General features: G+C 34.8%; 1 long non-coding RNA gene across 1 annotated transcript; it reads right to left on the bottom strand.

Annotated features, from left to right (window-relative positions):
* Window positions 1-1,548: 1,548 nt before the first annotated feature.
* On the bottom strand, window positions 1,549-5,562 carry LOC126784802 (uncharacterized). The gene is made up of 3 exons (XR_007670987.1): window positions 5,346-5,562; window positions 5,105-5,227; window positions 1,549-1,948 (listed from the first exon to the last, which is right to left on the bottom strand). It is a non-coding gene; the product is annotated as an uncharacterized LOC126784802 (long non-coding RNA).
* Between the last annotated feature and the right edge of the window lie 331 nt (window positions 5,563-5,893).

Here is a 5,893-nt window from a genome sequence, read left to right on the forward strand (position 1 = left end):
CAGTAAAAGTATGAAATCTATGTTTGAGATCATTTTCTGTCTCAAATAATGTTGATCTTGCTCATCACAACTTTGATTTCATTAGATCTACTGTGTTTGATTTATTCCATGAATTCGTAGCTTGAAAATTGAAGTGTTAGCAAGTCTATGTTATTTTAGAGTGGTTGAGTTTCTATATGGAGTAGTAGGGTGGATTTGTGCTTCAGTGCAATGACGTAGTGCAGTGAATTAAAAAATTAGTGCATTTGATTTGTGATAATTGTGATGATGTGCAAAGTGTAGGTTATGAAGAATGATGAAGTGTAGTGTTGACAATGTGTTGATGAAATGTAGTAGTGTGATATTGCCTTGAGTATTTGGTGAAGTGTTAGTAGTGCTTGAGTGGAAGTTTGTGTTATTTGTGTGAAGTGCAGAAAGTGTTGAAGTGTAGTAGTGACATGTTATAGTGTTAAGATGAGGTTCTGCAGTGGTGATTGCTCTCTTGTGGTAGTGATATGAAGTTTTACTTGATATAGTGTTTTGTATACAATGCTTATTTCCAGAATGAATCATGCTTGAGAATCAGACTAACTCTTGTTCCTCAAGTCAGTCGGAGGCTTTTGCTCATGATGTTACTCAAGCTGAGATAGCCTCTATGTTGAGTATGATTACAGTCAAGCTAACAAAGACTAATTTTATCAAATAAAGTTTTCAATTTCAGTCTGTACTTGAAGGAAGTGATATGTTTTCTTACTTTGATGGAACATATCCATGTCCTCCTAGATATGTGTTGTCTGGTCAAGGTATTCTGACAAGTGAAGTGACTCATGCCTATAAGCAATGGAAAACTATTGACAAAGCTCTACTCAGTCTTCTGATGGCCACCTTAGACGATGATGTCATAGACATAATAGCGGGGAGCAAGTCTTCAAGAGAAGCATGGACTACATTGCAAGAGCACTTTTCCTCAATTTCTAGAGCTAACATTATGCAGCTGAAGAATGACTTTCAAACTATCAAGAATGGATCAGATTCTACTGACAAGTTTTTACATTGTATCAAACATGCTAGAGATTTTCTTAGCTCTGTGAGAGTAACTTTGTTGGATGAAGACGGTCATCTTTAATGACCTGCCCAATGAGTATGTCATGATCAAAGCTGTGATCAGGGCAAGAGACAACTCTAATTGTCTTAAAGACATACGAGCTCAATTGCCTGCTGCAAAAAGAGATAATGAAGCTCAGTTTTCTTCTTCAAACTTGATGTCAACTATGGTTGCTATAGGAGCTAACAACAACTTCAGGGGAAATGGAAATTCAAGTGGATATGGAAGTGATAAAGCAATGGTATATGGAGTGAGAACGGTGCTAAGTAGTCCTCTAATTGAAATGGTAATAGTAACAAGCAACAACAATAGTATTCTTGTCCTAAAGAGTGCCAAATCAATGGCAAAAGGGGTCATATTAGAATTCTATTTGCAGTTATGTAACAAAAAGGAACATATTGCAAGTGTATGCTACAACAATCCGGAGTCTACAAAGTACAAACTACAGACAACCTCTCTTTGCGAACAGAACTCAATCAGTGGCTACTCCTGAGTGTCAAATCTGCTGCAAGAACGGTCATACTGCTCTCAAGTATAACTCCATTATCACTTATGTTGTGTTTCTTGTGTGTCAAATTTGTGGAGGTTGAGGTCATGTAGCTTTAGACTGTTAGCATAGAAACAACTATGCATTTCAAGGAGCTCAACCTCATGCTACTCTAAGTGCTATGGCTGCACAGTCTCATGGTGCCTCTAGTTCTTTGAACAATGATGTGTGGATAGGTGTTACTGGTAATACACATCATATGACCTCAAATCCCATAAACTTGGCCATTGCTCAGCCATATGAATCCACCAATTCCATCAATATTGGTCTTGAGGAAGGTTTGAATATTCAAAATATTGACACTGCTTCTCTTACTCCTGCAAATCATACTTTTAAACTTAATAATGTACTTCATGTGTCTAGTCTAGCTATTAACTTGTTATATTTTAACAAGTTGTGCAAAGACACTAGGTGCTTTATAGTCATCGATGACACTGATATATGTGTGCAGAACAAAATCTCCAAGGCAATATTGTACCAAGGAAAGAGGAGTCTTGAAGGGTTGTTCATGTTCAATTCCAAAAGAATAAAACAATCTACATCTTCCAATCCTACTACTTTTGTTGGCTCTGTAGTGAATTCCTCATTATGGCATCACAGATTGGGGCATTTTTAAGCTCAAGTTGTTTCTAAAAAGCTTTTTTTTTGTCGAAAATAGAGTGTGTTGTTGATTCATCTAGTGGTAAGTGTATTGCTTGTCTTTCGAGTAAGATGCATAGATTACCTTTTACTTCATCTCATTTTAAATGTGTTTCTCCATTTCAAAAGGTCCACTCCGATGTATGGAGTCATGCTCCATGTTTGTCCATTAAAGGTTACAAATACTATGCAACTTTCATGATGAATGTACCAAGTTTGTGTGGCTCTATCCTCCTATTAATAAATCAGATGTTTTCCCACGTTTGTGAAGTTCTATAATTTTGTGCACACTCAATTTCATTTCTTTATTCTGTCTCTTCAAACTGATGGTTGAGGAGAATATATCAAAGAGTTTCTTAATTTTTTAGATAGCAAGGGTATTCTCCATCTGATTACTCGTCCTTATACACCTCAGCAGAATGATGTAGCTGAGAGGAAGAATAGACATCATGTTGAGACTTGTGTTACTCTTCTAATTGCAGCAAAATTGTCGAAACCATTGTGGTATTACGTTATTGCTCATGCAACTTTTCTGATTAATAGAAGGCAAAATTGTCAAAATACACCCCAAATTTGGCTAAAATTGTCAATTTGCACCCCAAACTTGTATTTAAGTAAATTTACCTCCTAAACTTGTTAAAATTGCCGATTTGCACCCCATCCGTTAAATTTAACTGTTTTCATCCAATTTTGCGTCAAATGTCATGCACATGAGGGGTAATGTTGTCATTTTCTATTTGTATTTTTTTTAAAACAAATACAAATATTCTTTAAAAAGAGGATTATTTTTTAATCAAATTATTTATTTACATCTTTTTTCTACATACTTAACCCTACTTCGAATTATATATTCAACATACTCACACATTCAAATATAGTGTGTTGTGTGTGTGTATATATATATGTACATATTGTTGGAGGAAGAACAAAACGAGAATAATAACAACGTAATTGAACAAAACGTAACCATTTAATTATTGATAATGGGGCATATATATAGGCATTACATAACTACAATCCCGTAGGATTCGGAGTCATAATCTATTACAGAGATGTAAATCTATCTCTAACAGGAAACCTAATAAGGCTAAGACACACACAATAGTAGAATAGTAATTCTTCTAGAACACACATTTATTTTTAATTTTCAATGTATTTATTTATATTTTTCTAATATCTTTTAACATACTATATCACATAAAATAATAAATATATAAATCAATAACATGTTTCGAAAAAAAAATTATAACAAGTGTTCATCTTAAGTAATTTTATTAATTTATTTCATTATTAAATATGAATAAATATATAATGACAATATTACCCCTCAAATGCATGACATGTGACTAGAAATTGGATGGAAAACATTAAATTTAACGGATATGGTGCAAATCGGTAATTTTTATCAAGTTTAGGAGATAAATTGACTCAAATACAAGTTCAGGGTACAAATTGATAATTATGACTAAATTTGGGATGCAAATCGGCATTTTTGCCTTAATAGAATGTCTTGTAAGTGTCTTGGTATGTAGTCCCCATATTTACATAAACAGGGCATTGCCCATCCGGAGGTGTACGGTCATCGACACAGTAGGATTGCCTAGAATGCTAGGGTCCCATTCACTTTCAGGTTTACACACTAATCTCACAATCCGCTTATCATCGGGTTTTAGTATTTATAAATCTCATATACAATTTTCATCAATAAACAATTATCGAGGCATAGACAATGAATTTAAGGGTCAAAAAATACACACAGGGGGTTAGCTCACCCTACCTGGATTGAAGTGTAGAATTCACGTTGCTCATCCAATCCTAGAGTAATGCTGCTGCTGGTGGTCTAGCTTTGTACAATCTCGTAGAATCAATTATCAAACTAAAGTGTCTAATGTAGACTGAACGAACTCAACGTTAATCGCTAGTGTGGATAATTCCAACTATATATATGTTATTGAGAACAAGTCAAGTTATCTATGAACGTTAAATTTTGGATATTAGTTAAATTGTAGACATTGATTCTTGCTAAGTTTTTTATATGAGTTTAGTTTGACGATTTTGTGAGATTTTTAGCTGAAAAGAAAGGGAAAGGGGGGAAATGCTACGTCGCATCAAAGGGCATGGGGTGGTGGTAGAGTAGTACTGTCATATAGAGTTATAAACATATTCCAAAATCACTAATATGTTGACTTAATCTTTCTCCTAGTTTGACCACCAAGTCTTTCCTGGGTTGATCAGAAATTGATCATGTTGACCAATTATAGACTACTTTTCGGAAAACCGAAATAGTCAAACTTCAATAGTCGATCGATATTAATCATACTTTAAGGATATTAAAGCTACTCATAATTGTATCGGTGACTTATTTTATTATATTGACAAATTTCTAAATTAATAGTTCTCGATTCTCAAACCGGGCGAGAATCAGATTTACTACTAATAATCGCAACTAAACGTTACGTTCATACGTCGCCTTTTTAATAAATTAGTTTTCACTAAGTTACATTTGGTTAAAGTAAAACTGTTAAAATCATTTAGTAAATAGTAAAAAAGTAACTTAGGATAAAAACAATAAAAGTCAAAGTCAAACAATAATTTAAAAACAATAAATCTGGAAGAGATATTTTAGAAATATCACAATACGGTAAAACAGTAAAAAGGTAACTGTAAAAGAGTAAAAACCAGATATTTTAACCCAATTGTTTCTTGATCGGTATCTCTCTGCTAATCTCGTCTCCGATCAAGTCTAAACTAGCACGCAAAACATATCCAATCTTCCCAACAACACCAAAGGCATAGAAATACAAGAATTCAAGAAATCGGGGTAGAATTACTACCTCCACAAGTTGAAAACGCAGAGCCGAGGCTGCTGCTCCTCTTTCGATCCCAAACTAAGTTGTTGCTCTTTCCCATGTTACTACAGCTCCAGAACTCATCCAAACCAGGAACCATGAAGGTCGCTGAGGTGGTGGTTTCACGGCGGAGGAAAATAGAAAAAGAGGGAGGAAGAGGTTAAGCTCTTATTTCAATAAATCGTGAAGGGAAAATTTGAAAAATGAAATAAAGGACTGGGCTCACCAAATCGTGGTCAAGGAAGCTCGCCAGAGCTCAAAACCAAGCCAGAATCCATAGAGATTCTCCGATTGTTCTTCACTGCTTCACTTAAATTTGAAGTCAAAACGTGGATGTTTGAGTGATCGATGGACATGGATTTGAAGAGAAGTAAGAGAGGGATTCAATGGTGGTGATGCATGTGTGATTCGTGGCCGGATTAGCAACGCTAGGCGAGGAGGAAGAAAACGGTGTGGTTGTAGGAGAAGAAGAAAATAGGGTAGAAGAAAAAAACGTGGAGGAAAAATAAAAAGGACATGGGCCCAGGTTTGGGCTTGGGTCAACAAATGGTCTGGGCTGGACTTTCTCAACCCCATAAACAAAAACCCAAATTTGTAAAATAATTTCAGAAAACATTTTAAAAACAAGTAAAACCTTTAGAAATTTATAAAAATAAAACTGAGCGTCGAAAAAATATTCCGAAGACATTTCCGAGCTGGTGGCAACGTGTAGTTTAATATCGACGTATTAAACTACGTTTTCGACATTTAAGACAAATATCGATTAATTAGTTC

This window comes from Argentina anserina, chromosome 2 (genome assembly GCF_933775445.1).
Source record: "Argentina anserina chromosome 2, drPotAnse1.1, whole genome shotgun sequence".
In the NCBI taxonomy this organism is placed as follows: domain Eukaryota; kingdom Viridiplantae; phylum Streptophyta; class Magnoliopsida; order Rosales; family Rosaceae; genus Argentina; species Argentina anserina.